The sequence below is a fragment of the Buteo buteo genome, chromosome 1 (genome assembly GCF_964188355.1).
Source record: "Buteo buteo chromosome 1, bButBut1.hap1.1, whole genome shotgun sequence".
Classification (NCBI taxonomy): domain Eukaryota; kingdom Metazoa; phylum Chordata; class Aves; order Accipitriformes; family Accipitridae; genus Buteo; species Buteo buteo.
In genome coordinates this window covers 28,976,595-28,991,075 of record NC_134171.1, presented here as the reverse complement: position 1 = coordinate 28,991,075, position 14,481 = coordinate 28,976,595, and the positions used below count along the sequence as shown (strand labels likewise).

General features: G+C 40.8%; 1 protein-coding gene across 1 annotated transcript in view; it reads right to left on the bottom strand.

Annotated features, from left to right (window-relative positions):
* Positions 1 to 14,481, bottom strand: part of GABRB1 (gamma-aminobutyric acid type A receptor subunit beta1) — a 137,177-nt gene that overhangs the window by 65,538 nt on the left and 57,158 nt on the right. The gene's annotated exons all lie outside the window — the stretch shown is intronic.

Here is a 14,481-nt window from a genome sequence, read left to right as displayed (position 1 = left end):
ACTTAGTCTGAAAAGAACTTGTTCTAAAAGGCTTCTCGTCTGATTTACTCTCTCATGTCTGTCTTTCTGGAAATTTGGTGATTTTAAAGGTAGTCAATTTTTTTAAAGTAGAAAAGCCCATGTACTTTGTAGTTCATGGAGTTCTTAAATGATGACTGGAACAGCAGTATGTGGACTATTAGTTTTCTATTCCTCATCTCCTCCCCCAGCTCCCTTTTCAAGTGGCAGGTCATTTTGTCACATATTTTTACGGTAGAAGTGCAGCAAAATTATAGAAATTATTGAAAAAATTGGTCAGAGGTAAGATTTTCTTTTATGTGAGGGAAAGCCCTACCTCTGCCATCCTCAGAAATCCTAGCCTGGACTTTTTGAAGAAATAGCATAAAAGCTGTCTGTGATTTGTGCTCTCCATTTTCAGTGGCTTCTTAAGACTGTATCATTGCCATGAAATCGAAGCAGATGTCACCTTTCAAAAAGACTTTCTGCCTGAAATGTTGCATCTAGCAGAGCTATAAACTATAGACTTATCAGTAAAAGAAGTTAATGCAAATACTGTTCTTGCTTGCCCTGGGCCTGTAGTAGTTGTTTTGTATGGAGGAAACATCATGACTTGATGATCAGTGGTCATATACAGTAGGACAACTACATCCATTCTGAGCACTGATTTGCAAGGATTTCATGGATATGCCCTTTTCTAGGCCTGCAAGATGATGGGTACCCATGACAGAGCCAAGAGGTGGTATGCTGAAGGCATGTTTTTTTTCTTGGCTCAAGTAACTAGGAGGAGGTCAGGACAGCTGCTTTTGCTTTTCAGACCACGCTGGTCAAGCCAGGAACTACAAAGTAATGCAGTGGGGTGTATGCTGTGTTCTGCTAAATAGGTGATTTACAATTTAAATAGTGGTATGGAGAAGCATGAACCCCAAGGAGGCAAGTTTTTGAATGTACAATTTGAATAAAGTTGGGTTAGAAGCAGACACTTAAAGAGAAGTTAAATCACTGTCCTTTGTTCCTCTTATGCACATATAGACCCATAGACCAAATCAGAATTGGGCAAGAAAGACCAAAAAGAAAAACCAAACCCCAAACTATTCTGGTGCAGTTTTCATATGTTGTATCTGTCTTCTAGCCTGTCCTATTTCAAGCAACTTTAGGTAGAAAAGCTTTCATACATGGCTGACGCAAGTTAAATCCTCAGTGCTTCACTTGGTGTCTGCTACATCTTCTGCCTGATTCAGCTGAGCCTATGCAGTCTGCAGCACAGATGGAATAGAAATTCCAATTATACATAATTATCTTTTTTTCTTCCTGCTTGCCTTTATATTTTCACTAGGTCTCACAGCTGCTTTTGTAGGACTGTCATGCTGTCCTGGAAAACTAACAATTGAGAGTGGTGCCTATGTGATGGTTCTCAAAGCTCAACGAAGAGAGAAATATAGCCAAGATAAGCTACAAGAAATCTTTAAAGGATGTGATCAAGGTGGGGGAGGGGGGGGGAGAATAAAAAAAATTCTGTCTCTTGACTATGGCTACTAGAAGAAAATAAGTTGTTATTTTTAGCATCATAGTCTGCTTTAGAAATTTTATTTCATCCAGCTGTACTATATACAGAATACTGCTGTTGGTAACACTATGATAGAGAAGAGTGATCCTCTGCCCTGGAATTGTGCTATACTATGTAGAAGCATGTGGCAAGCCAACAAGTGTTAATGGGGAGAAAAAAAAAATGTTTCATACTAAAGGAATCTCAGTGTTTCTTAACTCAGAATTATCTATTTTTTCCATACTTATTCGATATTTTAATGAAGAAAATGAAGAGTTGTATATCATGATTGTGAAAGTCCCTGTTGCAGTCAGGTCTTATTTTAAAAAGCATAGTTAAAGGTTATGTTAACAAAAAGCAAATGATATCTGAGCTATAATAACCCAAATTATATAGTTATGCATTTTCTATTTTTTTTAATGGAATACAGGCTTACCTTTCTCATACTTCATCAGTGAAGAATGAAATGCCAGCAAACCACATGGCTAGCTGCCTCTTGGAGGTCTTTGTATTCTTTTTTATATTTTGCAGTGCTGTGAGTGAAATGAGGATTTAATGACTACTTGCCTTCTAACCTGTAAATTTTGCTGGGAATTTTGTGGTTTCAAGGTCTAGAGTGTGTGAATAATTTCTGAATCTTTCATATCTATAGTGGTGTAGCGTTCGCTACATGTCAAGGTGCCATGCTTAGACCACTGGTCGGCCCGGACCAGGGAAAGAGACAGATAACACACACAGTGTGAGCACCAACTTCCCCCTTTTATTGCGCAGTTAATTCCTTTTATACTAACAAAGGGAGGTGGGAGTACAGGTACATCACAAGGCTGCGACTAACCCTCTAACTTTCCGTGACATCGCGAGATCTTCTGAACGCCGAACCCTACATAGTGGTAATTAGCTATAGAATTGGTTTCGCTTTTTCGGACAGCTTCCCAAGATCTCAAGCATCAGTCTAGATATGAAAATAAATCAGACTATATTTAACTTTTGTATTTAAGAATTTCTAATCATGAGTTAAAAGAGCAGGGCCCAATGTAAAATTAAAAAAGAGAATCTATTTCTGCAGATAACTGTTCTTTTAAATGATTTGTTTTAAAAAGTATTTATTTTAGAAGCACATTGAATATTTTTTGCCTAACTGTACTTCCTATAATAAAATAAAAAATCTGTAATGCTGCTGAAAAATCATGATATTTCTGTAGATTTAATTGAGCTGTCTATGCTTTCCACAAGTGCCACCCTGCTTTTCCAGGGCATAGTCAACCTTCCTAGTGGTAAATGTCTGAGTACCAATGACAAATTTGTGTTGATGTGTATTGATTTTTTTTTTTTTTGTGATTAATTCTGATTTGTTAGAATGAGATGGGCTTTTTTCCTTTCTTAGTAATTGTGCAAATTCCTTATTTCTTTGTATCAAACTGGAAATGTGTGAGTGTGTATAGATGTGTACTATAACATATAAGCCAATCTGTGTATCAAAGAGTGTTTTAATAAGGTGCATTATGTTGCCAAGACAAATACACGCTAGTCCTAAGTAAGAGAGATTCTGTGAAATTGTGAGTAAGAAAACTCAGCCTATTTTACTCAAAATGGCAAGTTATTTCTTAATCTGAATTTAAGCAGCCTCATAAATAAATATTGGCACCAAGCTTCACAGTTCACTTGGGTAATATGAATTTCTTGTACTAAAGAAAATGAATGGACCATTGATGCATATTGTACTTGAAGTTAGAAGAACAATTTATAGTTCCAGTAAGTAATAGACTGGAGAGTTCCCATACAATGCTAAGTTTCCTTTTTATTTCTATTTTTTTAGTTCCCTAATCTTTTTTTGTGCAATATGTATAGATGATGTAAGGGAAATAATGGAATTTTTCTTTCTTGGTAAACCTTTGTGGCTCTCTGAAACCAGTAGAGATGCATTAAAATAGCTAGATAATTTGGACTTGCTGGTAATTTCCACTGTATGGTTTACCAGTTCAGCACAGCAGAATAGAATGTGGAACACATTGTTATATTATAACCTAACCTTCTGGGAGACACCAAACTGGTACTTCACCATGCTTATCAGTTGAATTATGGACTCTGGTGGAATAAAAGATGAGTTTACATGTCTGCTGTACTGGCAGTTGCTTTGTCTTTCACAGATTCCAGACATGCATGTTTTAAGGGGAAAATAGGGAATCTTTTAATTTGCAATGTTCAGCTTTGTAATCTAAAAGACCTTTTGTGTTTTTTCCTCTTTCCAAGGCGGCCTCAATCTAAGTTTTGTTATCGTTTCACATATTGAAAAACAGCTTAGCACATTGTGATATATTTAAGTAATAACCAAATATCAAAGCACACTCTAAAAGTCTTACCAGCTAAAAATTAACAATATGGATGCGGTTGTTAGCAAAAGTTAGTAAATGGAAGAACATTTTGTGAATATTTAGCTGTTCTAGGCCAATTCAATATCAAGTGTTAGATCTCCAGATGAATCTGCACATGAAGGCATTGATATGTCATACTTTTAATAGATAAAAGTGTATATTGATAATTGTGGGATGCATACTGTACACCCAAACAGTCTTAAATTTAAATGATATCCCTGGGAACCATCCAATAATCAAATATCTGGCAGCATCACAGAAAATGAGATGCAATGTAATTCAAATATAGTATAAATTAATCAAGACAAACATAACTGAAACTGCAATTTAAAATTAAATATGGAGTGATGATCAGAATACTAATATTTACTGCTATAAGGCCATAAATGTAGAACAGCACTATATGTAAATCCTTCTATGACTGCAAGCTGTTATTGGGAAGATTATTTTCCATGTTTATCTGATATTAACAAGAATGGGAAGGGCAGAGTTTTGAGACAATGGTAAGTGCTGAATTTGCAAACTGTGAAAAAGCATACTCATTCATATGCTGTAAACATGCTAATACATCAGAAGAAGCCGTTAGTGTTTGTTTAGCAACAGTTAGCTGTCCTATCTTGAAACTCCTAGGGAAGATCTATACCCTCACCTGCAAAAGAGCTATTTTAAGATAAGAGAATGCAAATGGTGATGTGGTTTTTTGCGTGTGGATTGGGTTTTTTTTGGTGTGTTTTGTGTTGGTGTTTTTTTTATCTTGTTTGTGTGGTTTGGTTTATTTTTAAATCCTGTATAATTTCCCACATATACTTGGTGCTCAATTCCAGACACTGCACAGAAATTAGGGGAAAACATTTTAACTGAAATGACGGAGGAAGAAACTACTGGTTCTACTCAAGCTCTTCTCTAAAAAAAGTCAGGGCAGCTACATCTCTTTATTAAGTCTGCAGTCCAGCCAAGCAAGGAAGCCAGGGAGTTATGGATGTGCACACTAGTGGATAAATTGTATTTGCCTTCCTTTCTAAGGACATAGTTCAGTGTTCCTTTTGATTTTGTTTTCAATGAAGACTGATGCAGCATATGTTATCCAGTTCCCCATTTCTGTCCAAAGTAGTGGGAGGAGGAGGGGAAGGAGCATGTACTCAAATTATTCAGTGCACTGGCCTGGTTTGCAGGAGACTGTGGTTCTTGTGAACTACACTTCTGTCGGGGAAACAAGATAGGAAGCTCTGACTCCAGGACAATAGAATAAAAGCCTTCTATTTTCCTCAGAGAAGATGTTTGGCTCTTTTAACAAGATCAGAATTTTCCCACAGCAAGCTTCAGTTTTGCAGAAATCACATTTTCTGTCAAAAAACTGCAAATCATTTGTAAATGCAAGATTTCTGCAAGAGAAAAAGTTGTGCAAGGTATTGTTACTTTGTTTGATCCAGTTGGTAGCTCTAGTTGCTAGCGAAGTGCCTTGCATTTTTGTTTTTCAGATGTGCTGACAGTTCTCCAGAGAAATGTTTCATAAACCTTGTTGGCATTTATAACTTCACAATTAAATTAAGTATGTGGCATCACAGTTGTGTCTTACAGAAAGAAGCAGAGATCTGGCAGGAGTCCGCATAGCTGTAATGATGATGCTCTTTATTGCTCAAAGCACAGCCAGGAACAAGATTAGACTCATTATAAGAGTAGCATGGAGGAAATGAAGGCGCTCATCATTACTGTATTGGGACCCAATATTACTCTTTGCAGTCAAGGCAGAAGTCCCCTTAACTGTGATGGGATTAGAATTACATCCAATGTCTTCAATCATTACTGAAAAAGCAAACCAGAAGGCAAAACATTTCTCAGTTACAACAGCAGACTATGTATTTTGTTGCATTTTGTTCAGCATTTTAGTAATAATATTTAGCAGGAGTATTTACTACTGCTTGTGGCATTTAAATGGTTTTTTATGATAGTTGTGTTCCATTGGCTTGGCATTATTTAACATAGAGGAAGGTAAAATCCCAATTTTATCTTCCGTGTTCTTTGTCTCTCAGGGAGAAGAAGAGTAAGGACTTCTGTACTTTGGATCAATATCCCATTGCCTTGCCCTCTGCTTTTTTCCCTCTTATTTGAGCTTTGCTAACCTGGGAGGCCTGAATGTGCCACTTCTTTGTATAGGAAGAAAACAGATGATGTTAATACCAATCTGGATTGCTTTGATTAGGAGTGGACTGGGCTAAAATTAGCAGGAAAATAAGGTATCAGGTAAGGTAGGCTTACAGGTATGTTGTTGTTATCCTCACTGCATGCTGGAAGCTCCTGTAAGAAAGCTTGAAAACCACTATAGCATTCCCAGCTGCACTTCAGGCTTCCAGTTCTACTTCAAGCTTCCAGCCACATAACCCACTATCTGGGGTAGCAATGAGATACACCAGTATAACATTGCTTACAGCGCAAATTAATACTATGTCTGTTTTGTGTCAGTAATTAGCATAGTCACTTAAGACTCGGAACGTGTCCATGGTATGATTTGTATTCCCTGAAAGATCAGTGAACTGCTTCTAGTACCTGTAGGAAACAAGTAATGATATCTATTCCCGTGCTATTCTATTTTGCTTTTGAAGCTGGTAATCTTTTCTATATGGAGGGTAGTACTGCCATAAAGATGCTTGAGGGGAGGGGTGGAGAACAGGAAAAATACAGCACAGGAGATATATGTGCTTAAGTAAGGTGGCATTGTAATGAATGCTGGAGTAAACAAATACAAGTGTACTGGCATACAGAGTAACTGTATTCAGTGTGTGCATGTATTTTTATAGGCAGCAAATAAGTGTCCTTTATATTTTGGCTCCAGTAAGAGCACCTGGGGTTGAATAAGGAACAATTGAAGGGAAAACAAAAGAACAGAAGAACTTCTTACTGGCAAGCAGCCCACAGACCAATGTATGCTAATCCATGTCTAGATACATATATTAAGAGCAAATGTAGACAGCAATGAGACACAAACATGTTTTCTCTTAGACATTTCTCTCAGTGAGGCAGCTGAAAGCAAGATTTTGCCAAAAAAACCCCAACCAAACCCAACTTGTCCAGGTGGTCCATACCTGTCTGTCTGTATGTGAGGAGTCCAGTTAGTGTTCAAGTCCAGGTATTAACAACTACAGTGCAAAGATGTTCTAGGAAATATACACTGCTTTGTGCTGAAGTTGAGGATATTCTAGGATTCTTCTCCTGTGAGTTGTGCAAAAACTTGTCTGTTCACATGCAGGTATGAAAGAGAATGGTGGGATAACGTTTGAGGACTGTGACATTGTGCCCAAGTAGTGCTGTCGTCCTCCTCTCTGCAAAGCAAGTGGAGCAAGTGCTCCAAGGAAAAGAAATTTCAAGCTTTATCTTATGTTCCAAAACATGTCAGCCAGCTTGGACTGGAAGCACTAATACACAGGAGTGGGACTGGGCATTTGGGAGGAAACTGTACTTCCCAGGTTCTTGTGTGGACTATGTGGAGATGGCTCCTTACTGACCGGAGGACTGAATCCTAATGAGGTAGGCACAGATTGGCTCTGAGGGTCTACAACATGGAATGTGATGTGAGGAGTAAAGCAAACTAAGAAAAAGATAGGTTGGAAGGATGCAGCACTTTAAAGTTCCTGTAAAGGCAAAACATTGTGGAAGAGTGGAGAATTAATTAAACCACACTTCCCTTGCTACCTATAAGCAAGATAATTGAAAAGCAGCCTCTTTTCTAACAATAGTTGTTTCTGAAGCACTTGATTTCTTTTTTTTTTTTTTTTTGTAATTTCCAGCTAGCTCAGCAGGGGTAAACTATGAGACCATCATGAAGTGCACTGAATGTCTAAGGAGGATGACATAGTGCGAAGAAGAATTCCTCATGGTGTCAGTGCACAGCGCTGCAGGCGAAGCCGAACTGATTGCTAGCTTAGGAGCAGATGGGAGAGGTTTGCTGAATTTTGCCTTGAATGCTATTGTGTAAGTGATAATAGTACCAGAAATCTTATAAGCACTGGACAGAAAGTTGAAGAGAACACAAGCACAAGAAGGTCAGCAATGTAAAAAAATGAATTGGAGTGGCAGGATGATCTAGCTGAGCGTGCACAGTAAAAGCAGAAGCACCACAACCCTTAATTATGTGTTGTGCAGGGGCTTATGTTAAGCAAAGCTTACGAGTTAGAAATCAGTAGTGAAGACAGCGAACCATGGCCAGACTCGTTGGCTCCAGAAGATGCTGAACAGTCTAGGAGGGAAGTTACATATATCTTAATATGAGGTGGGCTAGCTTTGTAACAACAGCTACTAATTTTTTTTTTAATGCCTTAACATACATGTGTATGTAATATATTTTTTACCAATTTAGTTCTATACAGATTATGTAGGAGTTATTTCTATTTCTGTGGGTCTGGTGACTGAAATCTATTTGATTCCTCCTGCCTGGTTCTCAGTTGTTGTTCTACTGTATCAATTTTCTTTAGTTTTGAGAGAAGCAGATAGAGGTCGAAGTGACATGCAGTGAGTCAGTGGCTTTACCTGGAATAGAAACAGTAATCATCTAGCTGCTCGATCTTTAGACTGGATTTTTTTTTGGTGGGTTGGTTTGTTGTTTGGTTGCTTGCTTTTTTGTTTTGTATGTAAATATTGTTTTGGGTTTGGTGGTTTTTTTTTGTTTTTTTGTTGTGGTTTGTTTTGTGGTGTTTATTTGTGGTTTTCTTTGTTGGTTTGTTTTTTTTTTTCCCTCCCAGACTGTTTGGGACTACTTTGTTTCATTGTTCATGGTTCTTATGCTTGAATTGTGTTGCATAAAATGGTGATGATAATGAAGACTGTTATGTGGCTGGAGAGATTTTTCCCATACGTTGTTGGCATCCTGACTATTTTACAGAATTCTAACCCATAAATCATAAGGTCAGGTTGTCTCCCTGATACTTTCAAATGAAGGATCGTAACATTTTGTGCTGTATCTGGAAACCTGGGATAGAGGCGCATCATGACACTTCTACTTTATAATGTCCCTCAGAATGGAGGTATTTTGCACTTGGAGTTGATAACACTAAGGGTATTAGTGACACTGTCATGGTACTGCCACTACTGAGAGTGGTTTGACTGTCATCTTCCCTTCAGGAAGTTGTAGGCTGCCGTGAGGTTTTCCCCTGGCTCTTCTCTTTGCCAGACTAAGCAAGGCAAGCTCCCCTGCCTCTCCTGATAGGTTATGTGCACTGGCCCTGGCCATGTTGATAGCGCTCCACTGGACCATTTCCAGTTTCTCAGTATCCCTCTTGAACCCGGGGAGGAAAGAAATGGGGGAGACTGTTCTAAGTGCAGCCTTACCGTTACAGAATACAGGTGGGTAATAACTTCCCTCCATGGTGACCAGACCCCTGCCAGCGTAGCTTAGTATGCAGTTTACTTTACATCTGATGAGAGTGCACTTGGTGGCTTGTATTTAGCTGCTGCTTAACCAGTCAGTTTCCAACCTGCTCCATGGCTGACACCTGTAGTTCTTGCTGAACTCTGAGTTTCCTGTTAGCCCAATCCTCTAGTTTATTAAGGTCACTTGAAATGAAGCTCTGCTATTGATTGTGTCAGCCACTTCCCCTAATGTAGACTCATCCAGGTACTTGCTAAGGATGCACTATGTGCCATTTATGAAGATGTTGAACAGTGTTGGCTCCATTGTTGACTATTTTGCTTGTTGCTGGCTGCTTCCTTGACCTCAAGCCATTAATGATTACCTTTTGAGCCCTGGCAGTCCAGCTAGCTAATTTTCAACCCATCTAACAGCCCATTTGTCCAGCACATCATTCCTCAGCTTCCAAATGTGAATGCTGTGGGAGATGCCAAAAGCCTGACTAAAATCAAGTTGTATTACATCCATTGCTCTCCTCTCATTGTGTAGACAGCCTCTATAGGGTAGAGGGCAGTCAGACTGATCAAGTATGATTTGCCTGTGGTAGTTCTGTGTTGACTATTTTAATTACCATAGAATCACTGAGGTTGGAAAAGACCTTTAAGATCATCGAGTCCAACTGTAAAGCTAACACTGCCAAGTCCACCACTAAACCATGTCCCTAAGTGCCATGTCTACACATCTTTTAAATACCTCCAGGGATGGTGACTCAATCACTTCCCTGGGCAGCCTGTTCCAATGCTTGACAACCCTTTCAGTGAAGAAATTTTTCCTAATATACAGTCTAAACCTCCCCAAGGTGCAACTTGAGGCCATTTCCTTGCATCCTACCACTTGCTACTTGGGAGGAGAGACTGACACCCACCTTGTTACAACCTCCTTTCAGGTAGTTGTAGAGAGCGATAAGGTCTCCCCTCAGCCTCCTCTTCTCTAGACTAAACAGCCCCAGTTCCCTCAGCTGCTCCTCATAAGACTTGTTCTCTAGACCCTTCACCAACTTGGTTGCTCTTCTCTGGACACACTCCAGCACCTCCATGTCTTTCCTGCAGTGAGGGGCCCAAAACTGAACACAGGACTCGAGGTGCGGCCTCACCAGTGCCAGGTGTACAAGGGAACAACCACCTCCCTGCTCCTGCTGGCCACACTATTTCTGATACAGGCCAGGATGCCGTTGGCCGCCTTGGCCACCTGGGCACACTGCTGGCTCGTATTCAGCTGGCTGTCAGCCAGCACACCCAGCTCCTTTTCTGCCGGGCAGCTTTCCAGCCACTCTTCCCCAAGCCTGTAGCGCTGCATGGGGTTGTTGTGACCCAAGTGCAGGACCTGGCACTTGGCCTTGTTGAACCTTATATGACTGGCCTTGGCCCATTGATCCAGCCTGACCAGATCCTTCCTACACTCGAGCAAATCGACACTCCTGCCCAACTTGGTGTCATCCGCAAACTTAATGAGGGTGCACTTGATTCCCCTTGTCCAGATCATTGATAAAGATATTAAACAGAACTGGCCCCAATACTGAGCCCTGGGGAACACCACTTGTGACTGGCTGCCAACTGGATTTAACTCCATTCACCACAACCCTCTGGGCCCGGCCGCCCAGCCAGTGTTTTACTCAGCGAAGCATACCCTGTACAGGCCATAAGCAGCCAGTTTCTCCAGGAGAATGCTGTGGGAAATGGTGTGGAAGGTGTTACTAAAGCCTAGGTAGACAACAGCCACAGCCTTCCCCTTGTCCACTGAGTGGGTCACCTTGTCACAGAAAGAGATCAGGTTGGTCAAGCAGGACCTGTTTTTCATAAACCCATGCTGACTGGGCCTGATCTCCTGGTTGTCCTGTATGTGCCGTGTGATGGCACTCAGGAGGATCTGCTCCATAACCTTCCCTGGCACCGAGGTCAGACTGACAGGCCTGTAGTTCCCTGGATTCTCCTTTCAACCCTTCTTGTAGATGGGCATCACATTTGCTAACTTCCAGTCAACTAGGACCTCCCTGGTTAGCCAGGACTGCCAATAAAATGATGGAAAATGGCTTGATGAGTACTTCTGCCAGCTCCCTCAGTACCCTTGGGTGGACCCCATCTGCCCCCATAGACTTGTTTGTGTCTAAGTGGTGTAGCAGGTTGCTAACCATTTCCCCTTGGATTATGGGGGCTTCATTCTGCTGCCCTTCCCTGTTTCCCAGCTCAAGGGGCTGGGTACCTGGAGAACAACTGGTCTTACTATTAAAGACTGAAGCAAAGAAGGCATGGAGTACCTTAGCCTTTTTCTCATCCTCTGTTACTATGTTTCCCCCCACATCCAATAAAGGATGGAGATTCTCCTTAGCCCTCCTTTTGTTGCTAATGTATTTATAGAAACATTTTTTTATTGTCTTTTATGGCAGTAGGCAGATTATGTGCTAGCTGGGCTTTGGCCCTTCTAATTTTCTCCTTGCACAATCTCATGACATTCTTTTAGTCCTCCTGAGTTGTCTGCCTCTTCTTCCAAAGGTCATGAGCTCTTTTTTTGTTTTTCTGAGTTCCAGCTAAAGCTCTCTGTTCAGCCAGGCTGGTCGTCTTCCCTGCCAGCTTGTCTTTCGGCACATGGTGACAGCCTGCTCCTGTGCCTATAAGTTTTTTTTCTTGAAGAATGTCCAGCCTTCCTGGACTCCTTTGTCCTTCAGGACTGCCTCCCTACCACTTTGTTCTTCATATGCTTTGAAATGGATTCCAGAGGACATGGTCCATGATTTTTCTATGGACTGAGGTAAGGCTTATAGCTCCCTGGGCCCTCTTTCTTGCCTTTCTTAGAGATGGGTATAACATTTGTCTTCTTTCCTACCATCAGAGACCTCCCCCATCACACACATTTTTCACAGTGATAGGCAGCAGTCTTGAAATTATACCAGTCAACTCCCAAGTACCTTTTGACCCCTGTTGTCCCTCAGCTTCTTTTTGCAATTAATGTACCTACAAAAGCCTTTCTTGCTACCCTGCCTCTTTCTACTTTCAGGTCCAGCTGGGCTTTGAAGCAATACTTTTATGCTTCACAGAATCAAAGAATCATTTAGGTTGGAGGGGATTTCTTGAGATCGAGGAAAAACTTGTCTGAGACATGAAGGTCAGAGGCAGCCTTAGCTGCTCTCCTGAAATCCAGGGCTGTGGTCCTGCTTTTTGCCCTTTTCCCTCCCCTCAGGATCCTGAACTCCACTATCTCACAGTCACTGCAGCTAAGGCTGTCTCTGACTTTTACATCTCAGACAAGTTTTTCCCTCTTGTAACTATGAGGTCCAGCAGAGCACATGTTCTTGTTAGCTTCTCAGTCACCTGTGCCAGGAAGTTGTCATCAATGTGTTTAAGAAATGTCCTAGATTACTTGAGCCCTGCTGTATCATCTTTCTGGCAGGTATCAGGGTGGTTAAAGTCTCTCAAGAGGACCAGGATCTGTGAACATGAGGCTTCTTCCAATTGTTGGAAGAAGGCCTAATCTACATCTCTTTCCTGGTTGGGAGGTCTACAGTAGATACCCACTACAACAGCACCCATGTTGGTCTGGCAGCTAATCTTGATCCATAATCTCTTGGCTGACTCCTGACCCATCCCAAGGCAGAGCTCCATGCATTCCAGCTATTTTCTCCCATAGAGGGCAACTCCCTCTCCTCACCTTCCCAGCCTGTTCAACAACAAATAATTCTTTGTTATTGGTTTTCTCACCAGTTCTGTTGCATTTTTTTTCTCCTTCTGTACAGCCCTTCTGTGTTTTAGTTCATTGAGAACCTCCTGTCTTAGCCAGGCAGGCCTTTTGCTGAAATTCTGGCCTTCCTGCGTGATGGGGTGGATTGTTCCTGGTTTTCTTTAAAATTCAGCCTCCACCCTTTCTGCTTGATGACTGCTTGCTGGGGAATTTTACTTGGCAATTACCCAAACAAGTCAAATTCTACTGTCCTAAAGCCCACAGTCCTAACTCTTCTGCTCACCTTCCCAGCTATCCTCCAGATCCTGAACTCTGTCATCTTGTGGTCACTGCAAACCAAGCATGCTGTAAATACTTGCTTTGTTTCTACAAAAGGCAGCTTGAGAAAAAGCTTCCCCATGTGATTTCTCATGAGCTGCATAATTTAAATATTAAGCTGCTTACATGATAATCTGACATCATAGTTGATGAGTTTACAACACCCATGCAAATTTTCAGTGGAAAACTTGCTTTTTGGCTTTTGCAGGGAATCAGTTTGTCTTTAGATGCATGTATCACTGACACTAAATCCTCAGAGCAGAATCAAGGGTATTTTTAGAGTGTTGATAATAAAGGACCTTGTTTTATTTTTATCTTACTAATAGCATAACCAATTGGATAACTAATTGAGTTGGCCAATTTAATATGATTAATCTGATTAAACCCCTACAAATCCAGTGCCATTGCCAGTTTCATGGGAATCCACATTTCAAAACATTTTATAGTATGTGTAGGCATTTTAGGAGAGAAAAAAGCAAGAGCAAATAATAACTCATCAGTCAGTGTGAAGGCATGTGAATAATACTCCTGAGTACTGACTGGGATATGGAAGTGCAGGGTCTCTTTCCTGCAAAATATGTAACTAGGGAAAACAGTAATAGTAATTATTTGGAGAACTGAGTAGCTTAGTGCAGAAAGTTGGGATTTTCACCAATATACTGAAAATCTGGGAAAGTGTGTTCTTGCAAATGACATTATAAATAAAGCAAACCCTAAAATCGGGTTTCTTTAATGCTTATGGCAATAAAACCTCTCTGAGACTGAAGTTTCAGAAGGCTTTCACCTCACTGAAGTCCAAGACAACCAGTACTTCCATCCCCTCCTGTGTGCCAGCACACATTTGAATAACTAGTTAGGAAGCAGAGGGAATTGATCCACGTTAGAAATGACCCTTGTTGTTACTATTTTGGTGTGGTGTTTTTTTATGTAGATGAATTTCCTGATCCTGTCCCCACCATGGGTACCTGAGCACTAATGCTGGGGCAGGAAAGGACAGCTCAGAGCAAAGGAGGAAGGCAGGGCAGCTCAAAGCCACTGTGAAACTACAGTTCTGGAGTGGGTTTTACAGCCCCCAAAACGAGGCAAGAAAAGTTTAAGGACTTGTGAAAGATCATAGAGCACACCTACCACTGTTCTGAACCAAAGCAAATGCCATTGCATTTTTCATGTTTGCTAGT